Source organism: Myiozetetes cayanensis, unplaced genomic scaffold, assembly GCF_022539395.1.
Source record: "Myiozetetes cayanensis isolate MyiCay16 unplaced genomic scaffold, myiCay2020 scf10, whole genome shotgun sequence".
In the NCBI taxonomy this organism is placed as follows: domain Eukaryota; kingdom Metazoa; phylum Chordata; class Aves; order Passeriformes; family Tyrannidae; genus Myiozetetes; species Myiozetetes cayanensis.
This window is the reverse complement of record NW_026086605.1, coordinates 2035589-2053488: the sequence shown is the minus strand read 5'-3', so window position 1 is coordinate 2053488 and position 17900 is coordinate 2035589. Positions and strand designations below refer to the sequence as shown.

The following is a 17900-nucleotide window of genomic DNA, read 5'->3' as shown; positions in this document are numbered from 1 at the left end:
CTCAAACTTCCAGAAGGAGGTGGTGAGGTGCCTGCAACTACCAGGGATTTTTGGATAAAAGTAGGAAATGAGGATGATTGTTGCCTCCTCTTCTGGGTGAGGCTGTGAAATGATGTGCTGCTTTACACAGCAAGGAGAGGGAAGACCCCCCTGCAGGAAAGGTGTTTGTGATCTGTCAGATGGGGGAATGTGCAGGATACCTGGCCACCTGTGACGCTCCAGGGCTGGTGTGCCAGAGCTTCAGTGGGGACTGAACACTTTTCAGCACAGCTGAGGAGGCAAAGATTTGTCATCAACCCTCACTGCTAAGCTGGAGAGGGATGACTTAGATGGTTCTGTGCATCACCATCCAAAAGAACCTGTCTTCAGATCACAGCCTGATCAAATGCCCTGTAGGACCGAGTCTGGACACCTTTGGCAAAGGAGAATGGACCTGGAGGGCTGATAGAGCTGTGGGGCACAAACGGAAGGCACATGGTAGAAAGTGAGATTTGAAAGCAGGTGAAGGAACAAAATCAACTGTTGTGAGATAAGACTCAGACAACAACTCTGTTTTCTTGATTTCTGTGGGTTGCTGATTCTCTTGCCCAGTAATTCTGTGACAAAGTGGTACCGAAATGTCTGTTAACTCCAAAATTATCTGCCTCCAGTCATTACAAGAAATGGCATTGAAAACAACTTATTGTTGAATTTAATGGTGAGGAAATGATGACTTTTCTCCTTTCCTCTATTGGTCTGAAAATATTTTATAGTATAGAGGGTTACTTGAAATAGCACACGGTAAAAAGCCTGATAAATGTTTTGTACATTTCAGGAATAAGGAACAAATAAGGGAATTTATTCCTAGTTGTTACTGGAAAGTGGATGACAATAGCCTGTTCTGCATTGCCCTCTGCTTAGGGGGAGCACTGAGTCACCCACCTCTCCTTGCTGTGCTTGGAGGAACATCAGAAGTGCCTACAACAAAGGCATGGGTTCCACATCCAAGCAAATGAGCTGCAAGTACCACTTACACTTATGTTTCTTTAGTGATCAAAGGTTTTGGTCAAGACCAACACCATGAAATGTGGTGGCCTTGAATCAGAGCCAAAATAGAAGTCTCAAGTCTGTGGTCGAGCAGGAATCATGGGGTCGTTCAGGTTGGAAAAGACCTTCAAGATCATCGTGTCCAACCCTTAACCCAGAATTGCCAAGCCCAGCTCTAAACCACGTCCCTGAGAGCCACAACTTCACATCTTTTCAGTCCTTCCAGGGATGGGGACTCCACCACTTCCCTGGGAATGCTGTCCCAGCCTGTGTCGGGGCAACCCTCACCCACGAGTCCCTGGGAAGGTCGAGTGTGTGAGTGTGCTCTCCTTGGGGCTGACACAGCTGCTGCTTCAGCTGTGAACTGAAACACTCCTGCCTTCCAGCATCCAGAGGTCCCTGGTTCAATCTCCACAGAAAAACTCTCTGGAGATGGGCTTACGGCTGCAGAGTAACCCGAGACAGGAAAAACAAGCGGAGGCGTTCGGATTATCAGCACCCTCCAAAAGATCTCTGTTCATTAGAGTTATGACAGGCCCAGTGATTCATTGTTTGGAAAGAGGTTAATATGCATTTGTGGATATAAACCAGAGCTGATCAGAGCAGATTGAGTTCCCTCAGTAGTAGCTTATTACCAAAGGATTAAAGGTTGCAGTGGGATCTGCGTCTAAAATTGGAGGAAACTTCTTGGCCGGCAACGCTTTGGTGCTATTATTGTTTTTAACTTGAATTACTCTTTTCCCTTGTTGGTATTTGCCCTGTGATGTACGTGTGGGGAGCAACTGTGACACTTCTCCAGAACAGTATAAACTTGTCATATTAAATTTCACTTGGAAATTAAAAGGTTTCTAATCAGCAGAGCAGTGAAGCTCTGGAACAGCTTTCCAGGAAAAATGGAGGCCAATAAATTTAATCACAATGAAGCCTGAACAGTTTATAAAAGGGATTATATGACACAGTCCTTAGAATATTAGGGGACTGAAACTGAAGGTCTGTGTGGCTCATTTTCCAAACTATATTCCTGTGTCTGGATGTTACAGCCCTTGTCTCACAACATATTTTTGCAGATAATTCTGTGATCACTGCTGCATGAAGAATACCAGTCGATCCCAGGGCACTCTTTTATGTTGCCCCATATTTACAGCTGCTAAATTTCAGTTTAAAAGTATCATCTATGTCAAGTTATTTAAATGTTCCCCCCCCTTATGCAGGCAATTGAGGTGGTTGTTACAGGACTGAGGGGAATCTAACCCAGCACAAGCACAGCTGCAGCAGGTTAGAGGTGCAGTTAACCCTGTTCCTTGTCTCCAACCGTGGCTCTTTCAGCCTCAGAGATGATTTAATGAGCAAAGCAAGGCTGTGGTAGAACTTAGAAGTCTTTTCCTAACTTCCTTTGGCCTAGGGACTGCCCAGAAATCAGTTCTAATTCCTCTGGGCTACCTAAAGCCCTCCTCTGATTTTTCTACTCTGAGTTAAAGCAGCCACTTTTCTAACACGAGAAGACTTTTGACATCCTGGTGCAAGGGGCTTCCACAGCAGATCTGCCTCTGAATGGGGAAGCATCTCCTTTTGATGGTGCCTCTGTGCTTAATTTCACAAACAGAGAACAGGAGTGAGCACCCAGCCAAAGCAGAGGTCCCTTCTCATACTGCCCTTCCTTCACCTCTTTGCCATGTTGAGCCATCCTGGTCTGATGGACAAGTCGACATAAAGGCATTCTTTCTTTTTTTGTTGTTCTCTATTTCTTTCCTAACATCCCAGCATTCTGTTTTGTTTTCTCATTACTTGCTGAGTGTTGAGATATTCTCATAGAACTTTCTGATCCTCAAATCTCATTCTTGAACAGGTTCAAACCCACTATTTATTACTTATTTTTTTATTATAAATGTGGTCTTAGGATATATTCTAGTATAAAATATTTCCAGTGTCCCTTAACACTAATGGAAGTTGCCCTTGAGCATGAAAACACTTTTCTCTCCTGCATTAAGAAACAGACTCATTCCTAATTCAGCCTTTAGTTGAATTTAGCCCTCTTGGCTTCCAGTTCCTTTCTGTGTCTGTTTTCCATGTAAAAATAAGATTCAATCTGTATTTGCCTACAATTTCTGGTTGCCTCAGTGCAGCAGAGCTGCATAAAAGTTGCAGGTCTTGTTCCTGGTTGGAGTTCCAGCTCATCATTCCAGCTGTGGAGAGCATCTTTTTAGTATCATGTGAAACTTGGGATGTTATCAGGACTCTTTGTTTAGATACCAGCTCTGAAATTAACCATTCCCTTCAGAACAATTTTTTCAAAACTCCTTTTTTTTTTCCCTCCCCAAAAAAGTGAAGTTAAATAATGCACATTCTTTGGAAAAAGGAATTTAAAAATGAGCCATATTTGGGGTTTTTTTCTTAGTTATTATCGTCCTCATAGAAACAATGGATGTCAGTGTTTACTGTCTGTGTTATTTGGGTTATAGAGAATGCATTTATAAGCAAATGCAGGAGTTTCCCACCAACAGTGGAGTGTGGGAAATATCAGTAGTAGTCCAGAATGTCAGCACATTTCCTTCTTCTTAACTCTATTTAGTCTTTACCACTAATTGCCATTCATTTTTGGCCGCTAATGTTAATTTTTGCTGGTTTTTTCCCTCTAATCTGCTAATTCCCTGAGAGATTGTTTTATGTAGTTGGATCAGTAGTTTACATACTTTATCTAGAAATTCATGGTGTTCTTTTCTTATTCTAAACAGCCAGTGAAGCAAAATGGGAACTGCAGCAGGCACACATGAACTTCCCCAAAGAGCAGCCCCCACTGATTTTCTGCTTTGCTGGTGAGTAAATCAGAGTGAGCTGGTTAACTGTAACTCTTGAGGCCTTATTCTTATTTATTTTATGACCTTGCAAAGTTCATATGACCCATCCACAAAGGGAGCTAATTAATGGGGTGTCATAAGGTTTAACCAGTGCTTGTTACAGTTTCCTTAACCCTTGTGGAAAGCTGTTGCTCGAGGCAATTGTGGTCCCTGACTGACATTTCTGTATGCAAGACAATGGTGACATTTTTTTCCAGGGATTTTCCAATTGTGGGTGTTGAAGATTAATTATTCCTGCATGAATACAGTTTAAAGTTATGAATCCCAAGGGACAGTATAAAAAAAGGGTAGCTTTTTTTTTTCCACTGCTCTGAAAAACATGAACCTACACACTGTTTATGGAGAATTTATAAGGTTTCTTTGAATAAGAAAACCTAATGCCACGAGTCACACTGGAGTTTGTTTGCAACACCCAGCCAATATTTCAGTTTATCTGATAGTTCCTGATTAAGTTTACCTTTTAGATGCCTCCATCACTGTGGATGTTCAGTCTTTCCCCTCTCTGTTTAAAATGACATGCAGAATAGCAAACATGGCCAAGAGCAAAATGCTCTGCTCCAGGTCTATCTGAGGACTGAAGGCAGGTATCAGCAAATGATTTAAACAGCAGTATTGAGGTAAGGTTATGAAAGCATACAAGACTTCTTTAAAAGATGATTAAACATGTGGACTGTATTGTTTCTCCAAGCCCTGTCCAACCTGGTCTTGGACACTTCCAGGGATGGGGCAGCCACAGCTTCTCTGGGCAACCTGTGCCAGGGTCTCCCCACTCTCACAGGGGAGAATTTCCTCCCAATATCTGATCTAAATCTGCCATCTTTGAGTTTAAATCTGTTGCCCCTTGTCCTATAGAAAAACAAAGTTTTCTCTGCTTTCTCTGTTTTCTCTGCTGGAGGAAATGTGCTAAATCCTTTGGAATTATATTTTTTTAATAATGAATCGATCTGTTTTCCCAAGGAAAAAAATTTTTCAGTTACAGTTCATTTTCCTCATTAAAAAACCCAAACAAAACCCAAGCCCGAAACAATGGCATGTACACAAACTTTCTGACTCTGCTTGCTCTCATAAATAAACTGCACCTCCCCAGGGAGGTAAAAACCACCCAAAGGAATATTGGAGAGACACTTCTGCAAATTCCTCTTGCAAAGCCAAGATTTTGACTGAACTTTTAGGAACTCGACTTTTTGTGCTGCTGGGACCAACAGTGCAGCTCTTTGCTTGGTGAGTGCTGAGGGAGAGGTGCACAGATGCTCCTTCCTGGAGGATTAACAGCAATAATAAATGATAACACTGCCCTTAGTGATGGAATTGCTGACAGAGCTGATAAAAATTAGAAAAGGAAATACAACTTTATCTTGGAGTGAATTTATCACATTTATTATAAAGGTCCAGAAGGAGGAAGGTTTTGCAATTCAGTGGCAGATTGGGAAATTGCCATGCTCTTCATTTCTGAAGGTTAATGTAAAGGTGAATCTTTCAGTGCACAGGAGAAATTAGCTTGTAAACACTTAGGGACAGAACTGATGTTTTTGTGTGTTGCTCAGCTGTGTTAGGGCAATGTGTACTACTTGAGGTCTCTCTGCATCACCCAGTGAGAATAAACAACAGGAATTATCAAGGAGGAATGGTGAGTGCTTTGCTTGTGATATTTACTGCTGGGAAATGGAAAAAAAAAAAAAAAAAGAATAATGCAGCTCTAAAAAGGCCCTGCACTCAAAGGGTCCTTGTAAGGAAACACTGAGTGTTGCACAGTGCTACAAATCCTCTCTGCCAGCAGATTCTCTCCTCTCACCACAAGGCCTGAAGTGACAGTGGCACCTGTGCTGGGTGAGCAGTTACTGGCAGGGCTGGGACTGCAAAATAACTCCTGATGTCTGGGGAAGGCCAACTGCAGGCAATTCCTACAGCCATTTCCCTGCTTTCCACGAGCATTCGTGTGCCTGACTACTCTTTGTTGCAGAGAGATTTTAGGGAGGGCATTGGAAGTGTGGGAATGTGGGTGTTTAGTGTGTGTGACTGCTTTTGGGCAAGCCCCAAGTGTCTATACCAGAATTATTCACGAAGCTTCTTGATCTGGATTCTCAGTTTTCTTTGTGGGGCAAGTGGACCTGGAAAAGCAGTGAGAGGCCTCAGTTTTTTTCTTTTTATTGCCTTGGTTTCAGTAGTTGCTCTTTTACACAGTGTAGGTGTGGAAAAGACAAGTGAGCCCTTGGTGCAGCTTTAATATTCCTTTTGATGATGGAGTGACCCACCATTTCTGAGTATATTTACTTGGTTTTCAGTTTTCATTTCTTTGTCTTCAAAGCCTGGCTCATGTTGATCTCACCTGTAGAAAAAGTTGAAATAGTGGATGTGCATTGAAGGCTACACGAAATCTTACCAAGTTTTCTGAATACAGCAGTCTTGATCAAAAAGAAAATAAATATACAGGTGAAAAATGTGACCTAAGAGTTTGCATTATTCAAAGGACTCCTGTATGGTTTGTTTTTTTAAATGACCTTTAATAGGATTATATATGTACGTTTTATTATATTGAATCTGGCATACCATTCGAACCTAAAAAAAACTTTTGATAGCTGTAGTTAATGATTTCTACTTTGAAGCTGAACATATTTTCACCATATGGCAAGCATTTAATTTTTCCTATTTTTCTAGTGGAGATCAAATGGAAATGGTTATTTGGTTTAGCAAAAGCCTTCAACCCCTCTGTGCTGCAAGTCAAGGGTTCTGCAGGATTATTCTTCCCTGCCATCCCATACTTTTCTTTAACAGCTTGCTCCAAAACCTGGAGAACCCAACAAAGCACCTCTCCAGGGAAGACACTTTCAGAAACAGCTAGCAGCTTTCTTATCACCAAACTGATCCAAAATCAAACCCAAAACATCCTGAAAGTGCCATCTGCTGTTTACTTACACGAGACCAGCATCCACGGAAAAGGAGCTGTGCCAAGAAAACAGCTAAATTCCATAACTGCTGCTAAACTTTGAGCCTTGCCCAGTGCCTCAGTGGCTAAATCCCAACCTAATTAAGGTTGTCTAGAGGAAAAAGTTGTAACCTGTGGAAGAGGCTTTGCATGACAAGACAGTGGTGCCTCCTGGATGCATTAAAACCCACCTGGGAACAAGCTAAACTTCAGTGGTTTTAAGTCCTTTATAGTTATTTACGGTGCCATTCTTTCTATAAAACTAATTATTATTGCCAATCCCTTACACCATATCATTTAGACACACCCCCCTCAAAAAAAAAAATCACATTTTTCCTATAAGAGAGCATTTATATTGTTAAATTTAAAAATTGCAGCTTCTGGAGCTCATTCTTCATTGGAGGCAGGTAAGCAACTTAACTGGGCTGCTCACATGCTCTGTTTTAGCCACATGCTTTAATTTCTGTGCAGCAGTTGGGCCAAAAAAAGCAGGTTTATATGGAAATGAGGGAAATTAAAAAGTTCTCATCTAATTCACCATCCATTGTAGAGCTGTTTTGTAGCTCCCTGTCTTGGCTTCTTGAAAGAAATTTTGGTACTTTTCTGGTGGAGTTCAAACCTACACCACAATTCTATGCTGAGGCTAAAATTAGGAAGCAGTATTTGTTTTCATGCTTTGAAGTATCTTTAGTTGAGTAACTCTGCCATGAATACAACATAAACTGTGATATTTGTACATTCCAGATTCATGCCTGGGAAAAAAAAAAAAATTCTACAGGTAAAGAATCACCCAGCAAGGAGAGAGGAGCTTTTGATTCCACTCTCTGGAGGAGTGTTTAAGAAAATTTAGCCCAGTTCCCTAAAAATCAGGTTTTATGGTCCTGTGTCGTGGAATCATAGAATAGCCTGGATTGGAAGGGACTTTAAGGATCATTTCATTACATCCCCCTACCACAGGCAGGGACACCTTCCACTTATCCCAGGTTGCTCCAAGCCCCGTCCAACCTGGCCTTGGACACTTCCAGGGGATGGGGCAGCCACAGCTTCTCTGGGCAACCTGTGCCAGGGCCTGCCCACCCTCACAGGAAAGGATTTATTCCTGATATCTAATCTAAACATGCTCTCTTTTGGTTTGAATCCATTCCCCCTTGTCCTGTCACTGCATGCTTTTGTAAACAGTGTCTCTCCACCTTTCCTGTCGGCTCCCTTCAGATGCTGGAAGGTGTCCACGTGCCTCTTCATCCATCAATCTCCCCAGTTATTTTTGAAAGCACTGCCCTATCATCACAGAACTTGACAAGAGACTAGATATCCCCAGGGTAGAAAATTTCCATATGGCATAAACCATGTCTGGTTTTGCACAGGAGAGAAATCACTGGGATATCTCCACATGGAGAAAGGCAGAAGTAAAAGCTCACCTGAGCAACTCCTGAGGTGAGCCAAGTAGAAACCAGGAGCCCAACTCTTCTACTGCAGTTCTGAAAGAGTTTTGAACCTAAATTTGGCATTTAGAATAAAACTCTATTTTTTTTTAAATTATAATAAGTATTTCTGTTATTACAGTACGAGAGCTTAGATTGCACTTGATGTAGTGAAATTGTGTTTGCTTTTAAATCAGTGGGAACTTCAGCACAGCCGAGCCAGCATTTCTTGACGTGGTATCTTCTCGAGTACAAAGTGCAGCTGGGAATCCATCTGTTGCTTTGTTTTGTTTTGATTTGCTCCCCATTTTTGCATTGCTTGGCTTGGCTGTCAAGCAGAGGGGGAGCTCGGGGTAGGAAGTTGTTGCTGTATCTGTCATCTCACCTGAAGCAGTTCTCGAGGTTTCTATAAACTGTATATTCTTTGGCTCCTCTACAAAAATGTGAGAATATTCAGATAGAGCTGTAACTGATGCTACATCCGCTTCTTGGAAAAAAAGATTCAATGTAAAGATTAATCAAGAGAACAAAAGACCTTTCTTCACTTTCATTTATTCATTGCATGTTCAGTTTACTTTTTATCACTCTTGGAGCAAAATACTCCCTACACACAGCTACATCTCTGTGAAAACAAACCTTTCCATTTCAGCTGTGTTACAGGAACTAACTGTGCAGGTTTCCACCCATTTGCTTGAGACATGGAGAACTAATCCATGTGAAAATGTAAAATGATGCAGCTGCCCCTCATTTAAAAAATAATAACATCCTCACAAACAAACAAGCAAATAGAGTTTGTTTTTCTTCCAGGAAAATCACATACTTTCAATTTATGTATTTTAATTTCCATGGTTTCCTTTTTAAAGGAAGGTTTATTTTCTCTTCCCTCTGTCTCGCATGATAAATGGTTTCTCATTAAAATGTAATTTTCGTTCTTCCTTTGGCTATTGGATGTCACTGCCTTGAACAAAGGAGTCTTCACATAAGTCATTACACTTTCAGTCTTTCATTTTTCTGTCAAAATCCTAAGGCTACAGTTGTAACAGCATGAATTCTAGCCTTGAAAGACACAGATTGTCCTTAATTCTATTAATGTGTTAATCATATTTTGGGGCACTATGGCCCTTGAGGGGTGAAGCTCTTCACTGTACTTAAATAGTGATATTACAGCTCTGATATTGCTGCAGGAAGGTGGCATTAACCAGACTCCACCCCTCCAAATCTCAGGGAATCAAATCTGATCTCTAGGGGGGAAAGAAAAAGAGGCAGAGAGGGAGAGAAGGAAAAGGAGGGAGGAGAAAGACAGAAAGGAAGAAAAAGGAAGCAGGAAGGAAATGAAGGTGTAATTTGGGTACAGAGTAAAATCAGAAAGCACCAATGAGGAAGATGTAAATTGATTATTTTTTTTTTTCCCCTAGTGCTTACCAGCAGCAGGAGGACTGTGCACACTGACAGGAAAGATCCTGGTGTGGGATGTGAGGGTTGCACAGACCAGTGACCTGACACCATGAGACAGAGGCAGTTTGCAGAGGAGGCCTGTGCATCTCCAGGATGAGCCAGCAGAACAGCATAAACAAGGTACAGACACACAGGACCTGCTCTAAAACCCACAGAGGTGCTGTCTCCTCTCGCTGTCTTTGAGAGGATTTCACTCAGGTCCGCCAGGCAAAAGGCATCAGAGCTCATTTCCCCTTTCCCATCAGCCCTTCCACATTTCCTTCGCCTCAAGCTTCTGTGGGGTGAGCCAGTAAATGCTGAGGGAGCAGGAGCAGAGCATTCACGTTCTGCAGAGCTGCTGTTCCCATAACTCCATCCTTTAGCACCAACGCTGCCTCAGTGGCTCTGAACTCGCCAGGAGGCTGGCACAGAACCAGCAGCCAAGCCCAGCATCAGACACACCACAGAATGCACGACTAAAGGGGTTTTCTTGCTCTAAAACCTTCTGGCAGAGTGAGATGGGTGGTGGTGGTGGTGGACATTGTCCTTCAGTGCATTGCAAACTACGGACTGCACAGCAAACACAACTTTCCTCCGCTCCCTCCCACCCACATTTTACCACCTAAGCTCTGATGGAGGTGCTTGCAGGATGTGTCAGCCCTGTGCTCATGGATTGCCTGTATTTCCCCTTTAAAATATTATTTTCATTTTCCAGGTGCTGCTGGCTGCCTGCCTGTGTACAGTACATCCAAGTTTGTTTTTCCAGCAGCCACCACTGCTGTGGGAGCTCTCTCAGAGGCTGAGATTCCCAAATGCAGGAAGAGTGAACACATAAGCTCAGGCAATATTTATAGGAGTTTCAGCTAGAAACGGGAGTGCCAAACGTAACTATTTTGTTTTCATGTTTTACTTTTGTATTGCTCAGTCAAAACAAGTTAATTTTAAATGGAATGTTTAGATTTTGGAGAAAAAAAACAAACAAACAAACCAAAAAACAGAGTAGCTCTTTGTGAGGAGTTATTTTTAGTTTCACCAACCCAAAACAACTGACAGAGGAGAGTTCTGATTTCTGCTGTCTATAAACCCTTTAGGTTTAGACCTTGCAGTGTTATTTATTACCAAATAAACTTTTGTATTGCTTTTTAAACCTCTCTAGTCAAGGATTTACTCCTGGATGAGCACTCACAATCACCCCATAATACAGCACAGCAGAAGCCAGTGCAGACAGAACCACGTTGCTGAAGCATGAAATCCCACCCAGCAGCACGGAAAAGGCTCCTGCTAGGCAGAAGTCCCACTGGATTTTGGAATGGAGACTGCTCCTGAATTGCCATTCTGTGAGAGAGAGACGTGGTCAGTGTCAAAAATGATATTTATTTTACCCTCTTAACATTTGTTCTGTCAGGATGTGGCTGGACTGGATAGTTTAATGCAGAGGTACTTGAGGGAACTCCTTTCCTCCTGACCTGTATACCAAAAATATCTTGTCCATGCAGCTTCACCTTGAATAATTGGCCCAGGTACACTTATTTGTGAGAATGTATTTCTGTAGATAGAAAAAAAAACCCTGCCAAGACACAGACAGTAATAACATGAGAATAAAAAACTACTTACGTTGTTTCTTTAGCAGACTTAGTATATTCTAAGGTGATGAAGACCATGGGGATGGATTTACATGGATGAGTTATCCCACAGAACTCTGAGAACTAACCCAACCTTTTTACCTGTGTGATCCTAAAACAGCACAAACCAGGACAGTGTAAACTGGACTAAACTCTCCCTGTGAGTTTTAGACCAGGTAGCTGAGGTATTGCTGACGTGGACACAGGAATGGACAATCACTGAACTAATTACAGGCTGCAACACCAGCACTTTGGGTGAATTCAATGCCTTTTAATGAGTCAACTGAAGATGCTTTTGGTTTTGTTTCAGAACAATGTGAATCTCATGGTGTGGTTTGATTTCAATATGAGCACAGGTGAGACTTGTTGGATTAGACCGAATTTTGGCCTGAAAGGCGCTGTTGGTTTTGTTTTCCTAAGCCAAGTAGAGGCAGAGTAGAAATGCACTAACTATTTGTTTCTGTGACTGTAAATATTAAATCTTGGGCTCTGGCCTTTGCAAACTGAGCTGTGGGTTTGTGGTTTGGTGCATTTGCAAATCTCAGGCCACACTAAGAAAAACTGAGCAAACACAGGCTGAGGCTGTTGGCGTTGCTGGGAAGTCCTCAGATCCCTCTTCTCAGCTGGCTCCTTCCCTCCCTTGCAAGGCCTGAGTGTCCCAAAGGTTTATGTGCATGGGAGCAGTAGAAAGGGCAGGGAAGCTTTAAATGTGTGGAAGTTTTTATCTGAGTGTCAATGGTTTAGTTTAAGAAGAAATCAGGGTGAGCAGAGAGCTGAAGCTTCAGTGCTCCAAGCAATAGGGACAGGGTGCATGATCAGAAGGATATCCCTGCATTACTCTCACCCTCAAACCCAGAGTTCAGACAGTGCAGTTTAAAAATTGGAGAGAGGAATGGCTAACCTGCTTCCTGAAATTCCCATCATCCATCTACATGAGGAAAGAATGAGAGCTGGTTAAAGAAAATCTCCTGAGAAGTTGTTTTGTGTTTTCCTGCTTGTCGGGAACTGAGGGGAGAGGAACTTGTATCTTCATATATAGAAGTTAAAATAGTCATTTAAAAGTACTGTTGCACAAAAATAATCCTGCAATAAGTCAATAACCCTCAAATAATTCATACATTCAGAGAGCCAACATGACTTCAGGAAAGAGGCAAAGGGGAGAAGAGAAAGGGGAAAACTGGGGTGGAAGATCACGAAGGGAAAGGAAACAACTGTGAGGAATTAAAGGTGAAGAAAAGGTCTGAGAAATAAAGGGTGCTAAGGTAAAACTCTTCCCTTTGTTCTCATCCAGGATATGTGTCTGAATCACAAGATTCTTATAGCTTTTGACAGTGCTGGATGCAACACAAACACCTGCACCTTCCCATGACAGTGAGCTTGGTTTGGGTCTCTCATTACTGTCTGTGAAGTAAACATGACCATAAAAAGGGGAAAGTTTATTTTATTTCGTTTCAGTTCTTTTATTTCCACCCAAAGTAATTTTATTCTTTACACATTTCTTCCCATGCCAGTGGCCTTGCTTTCCAGCCTTCTGACTTTGGCAAGAAGCAGCTTAAGTCAATAAAAAAGGGCTCCAAGTGTCATGCACAATAAAGACTCATTTACAGTTTTCCAAATGACTGTAAAGAAAAATTTACCGAAAAGCAAGGAAAGAGCTCATATCTAGAAATCAAATCTCTCTGCTTGTAAAAGTCAGAGGTTAAATTCTTTTATTAAAAAAAAAAAAAAGCTCTTACATGCATTTTTTCAGGCATGCCCTGTCCTAGCTTAAATATTTGAGAGGAGGGAAGTCACTGGGATAGGAAAAACATTTCCACAGGCACATGTTAGAAATCTGCAGCACAAAATTAAATTACTTCCCTCTTTTAAATGACATTTCTAATTTTCACTTATCAAGTACTATGAGCTATTACACAACTTTTGAAAGGCAAAAGGAAAAGTAACAAAACAGCAACAAAAGACACATCCCAGTGTGTATTTATTTAACTTTGTAATTCAAGTCGGTCCAATTGTGCTGCAGGGTGTTTAGTTTATGCAACGTTGAAGTTTGAAAACTACACCCAGAATTATTTTTGGGTCATATTTGTAAGATATATAACACAGGAATGATTGATTTATTTGCATGTTTTGAGGTTTTGTATTCTGCTCAGCTTGTGCCTCAATTCTGATGCAGGCAGGCTTTAAAAAAAAATCATATTGATAACAAAAGGAGAGGAATGTCTTTATCTAACTTCCATTTTCTATTATGAAGACTGCATTTTAAAAGTAAGCATTGACTTTTATGTGGTCAAAATTCGAGTCTCTCTATTGACTTCCACAAGCTGAAGGAAAAAGATCTGTGACTGCTTTTCCTACTTGCCCAAAGCAGATCCATAAAATAACTGCTCCTCTCAGGCCATGGTTGGTTTCATATTCCCATTAATTTTACTGTGTGAAGGTCTGGTCTGCAGAGAGATAGAGTTCATTATTTCATATTTAGTGGTCACCTTAATGCATCTGCTTAATCATACAGCTCCTGGTCTGAAAGAGTGGCATATTTGGATGTTCACACACCATTTTCCTTTGCTGGGAATTGGGAACAAACCTCCACCACCCCTCCCAGAAGCACAGTGAGTATTGGCCATATTGCAGGACTGGGTGTTTGCTGAATGCCTGACCACAGGAGGCTTTTCCTGCTGTGTCCCAGTGCAATGAATACTTTGTTGTAGGGTGGCCTTTCAGCTGGGCCCTGCTAAGTCTGTTTATCTTAAGTCAAGAACTTTTTTTTTCCCTTTTTTTCTTTTTTTTTTTCTTCCTTGCCTCATGACCTGCCAGTGAGGAGGTTTGCAAAAGAAACTGGGAAGGAGCACAGCTGGGAAAGGTGACCTGAACTGGCCAAAGGGATTTTCCACACCACAGAACATCATGCCTGGTATATAAACTGGGGAGGAGTTACCCAGAAGGACAGCAGAGCTGGGTGTGGTCAGTGGGTGGTGAGCAATCCATTGTGCACCACTCGTTTTTCCCTTTTTATTATCATTCTTATCATATTTGACCATTGTTACTGTGTTTTACTTTATTTTCAATTATTAAACTGTTCTTATCTCAACATACAAGTTTGGCTTTGATTCTCCTCCCCATTCCCCCGGGGTGGGAGGGAGGGAGAGAGAGGGGGCTGAGCGAGTGTCTGTGTGGTGTTAATGTCCAGCTGGGCTCAAAACCACCACACTAAGGCAGAAGTGGGGAAAGTGAGGTTGCTCCACCACCTTTTCCCCTTTGCTGTATGTGAGGAGGAGGGATTTGGGATGAGCTGGTCAGCCCTGCTGCCCACCAGCCCTGGGGGTGCAGTGTCCAGTGCACAGCAACCCCTCCATCTGCATCCCAAGGCAAGCAAACAACTGTGGGGGGCACAGGCTCCCCCAGAGCAGCTCCTGCTCCATGCAGGGCTCTGTTCCAAGGTCCCTCGTGCCTCAGGGAATCACAGGCTCCATTTCACACCAGGGGCTGGAGAAGGGGCCGTGCAATAACCCGGAGCACACCTGGAGATGCCAAAGCAGGCCAGGACTTGCCCGATTGCCACGAGACCTTCCAGCCTTGCAAACCAAACCCGAGCACCCTGCATGTGTTTGAACTGTAAAACTATATCCCTGTTTCTTTGTTTTAGGCAATTTGCCGCCTGTCATTTGGACGAGGGCACGTTCTTGTGGCTTCAGGGAGCTTGCCCATTCGTTTTGTGGAATATACAAGCAAATACTTCCCCAGTCAGCACTCCTCAAAGACTTAGACTGACTTCTTTGTCCCTTTCCCAGAGTTAATTCACAATAAAATGGGTTCTGTCCTTCATCAATAACATGGATCATTTTGCTTCACTGTTGTTGAATATCCCCAAAGACTGACATGCTCATTTCTGCAGTTGTTTTATTCATGCTAAGACAGAGATGTTTCCATAGCATCATTTCTCTATCACTAAATACAAGACTTCACTAAATGGATAACTAAGGATATATATCTGGATATGAGCAGCTGGATTAAGAAGTGTTGCATCAAGGATCCTGCTTTCATAGACAACCAGAGAAATACCATAGAAAAGAAAAAAGAAAAGTATAAGAAAGCACCAGCCCTAGTCATGAATTTATTTCCATGATGGACATGCCCTGGATTTTGCATTCACAATTTAAGTTGTTTAAGATTCTGAACATTTGTTGCTTACCACCTGGAGGAATTTAGGTTATTTGATATGGGAACTTTAGACCTATTTCATACTCCCATTATTTTTTCCCCCTGTAAAATAAGGTTTATGAAACCCCCTAAGTGGTGAGAAACAAACCTACCTATAGACTTTAGCCATACAAAGAAACAGAAATACATAGAGCAGGCTCTGACCCAAGAAATGGTGCTTTTCTTTCTGAACTACCAAAATGCACCATTTGACAAAACCCATACTCTCAATCTAGTCCATCCAGATGGTGGCCCTGAAGCTCATGGCAATGGCAAGATGTTCTATTTATCTTTCCAACATTTGTATCAGCGTGTCCAGTGGAATCAATGGAAAGAACCAAATATCTTTTAGACTGCTCTGGAAGGTGTGGGTATGACCACTGAAGAGCTGGGCTTTTGGCACCATCCTAAATAAATCCATGGCTGAGAAATGCTACTGAGTAGCAGAGTTTGAGAGAGAAAAAAAAATATGGAATCTAGCTCTGTTTGCATCCTGTTAATTTATACTGATCTATCCAGTGGCAGAATGATGGATGTAATTTGGTTTTGACTCATGCCATTTTAGCCCCAGGAATAACAAAACAGAAATGCTTCTGTGTCTTAGACAGGTTTACTTGCTTGTGCTATCAGCACTGTTTCCCTTAAGGCAAAAGAAATGTCAGTATTAAAAATAATTACAAGTGTAAAAGAAACTCCATGACCTAAATTAGTGGATGCACCATGTTATCTACAGGAGGAAGAACTGGGTGTGTTATGTGCTGTGCTCAAGGCTAACTAAATTCCTCAGCTTTAGATCCTTTGGCATTAATTACCTGTAATTATTTTTGTCCTTTCATTGAGATTTATGCTGGTCTGAGTCATCCTTTAAAACCTAATTAAATCAGCTATTTCCTTTTCTCTTACTCCTGTTCAGTGATGAGTTTGTTCTCATTTTTTCATATTTGGATATCAGTCTTCTCAATTTTTGTGAAGATGTCTGGAGAGGAGGGTGAGGGAATGCACCTCGCTGATTTCTGAGAGATTCTTTGCACTTATGTAACTTGATTTTCCAGAGCATTTACAGATCTTGCTTGATGGCTTTTGAAAATCTGGTTCTCACTATGATCCTGTCCCACTGCTCTCTTTCTTGCCATGATTTTTTCCCCCCATATGTGTGTGTGTATATCTCAAAACACATTTTACACACTGCCTATTGTGTAGTTAGAAGTCAAATGTACACATTTTCTGAGTCCCACAGAACTGATCCCACTTTAAACAGGTGTGAATGAGGTCACAGCAAGGTCTGTGAGATCCCTGACCTGAGTTTGTCACTGCTCTTTCGAACTCCCCTTAGATAATCCATGAAAATTGGGATGGAACAAGAACTCTTTTAGCCACAAACAGGGAAAAAGACTCTGTTAAACAACAGCCAATGCTGATGTTTGGAATCCAGAACTTATCTTATTAAAGAGACATAAAATGGTAATACCTTCAGGTGAGAATGTGAGAATACCAGTAATTGTCTCCTAAATTAAAGTCCCCCTCATAATCATGAAATGCTTTAGTAATTTTTAAGGCACTCTCCTCAAACCTGTTAATTTGCACCTAAATTGAATAACCCCTCACACCAGAATTGGGTAGTGTGTGCTAATTGCTGATCCTGGCTTACAGGTGCTTTAGTTTGCCTCGTTCCCATATAATTTGCACCTACTTCCACATGGCCACGTGCTTTTCCACTTTTCTGTGTATATGCAAAACGTGTTTTAATTCCAAGAAACCCCTCAGCACGTGCAATTTTAGAATTTGTGAATTCTACCCAGAGGAGCAAGGGGGTGTGCAGAGCTGGGTTAAGGACACATCCATCCTGTGGAGCTACAGCAGCAGCATCCATGGAATCCAACAGGAACAGGCAGCGAGGAGGTAAGTGGATTATTTAACAACAAAAAATCTCACAGCACTGTTTTGAGGAAGGAAGCAGGTAGTCTTCAATTTAAATGTATTTGCAACTCTGGTAGCTGGGTTATATGCACAAGTGGGGGAGTGAGAAACATTTAATGGACTTTCTGATCATTTCCCCAGCTGGTACCTAAGGAAAAGCAAAGTGAATATCAGAATCTTCTGCATTCTTTAAAAGCTCCTCAGAGCTGTATTTCTGAACAGTATGAAAACGCATTCTTAATCCTCTTAATTGCTTTCCCTGTTGTCTGGGAAATTAATTAGTGAGTAAATTATTTTAGCTGGAAGTCGATGTCATGCAGCCAAACCAACAGATTGTAGGGGTAAATAAGAAAATTGAATTCAAGTAAGCAGGAATAAGAGGTTTTACACTGCTCGTGTATTTTGTGTTAAAAGAAACTACCTGATGGTGTGCAGGAAGGGAGTGTGGGTTTACAGAGGGTGATAAGCAAACCTCTGCTCCATACACTCCAAAGTCTGAACTGGT

At 41.8% G+C, this 17900-nt stretch overlaps 1 long non-coding RNA gene across 2 annotated transcripts in view; it reads left to right on the top strand.

The window, feature by feature from the left end:
- LOC126652982 (uncharacterized) overlaps nucleotides 1-11006 on the top strand; it is an 87875-nt gene extending 76869 nt beyond the window's left edge. For both annotated transcript variants that reach the window (XR_007632095.1, XR_007632096.1), the window contains exon 3: nucleotides 9641-11006. This is a non-coding gene — a long non-coding RNA (uncharacterized LOC126652982). The remainder of the gene's footprint in view (nucleotides 1-9640) is intronic.
- Nucleotides 11007-17900: the final 6894 nt, after the last annotated feature.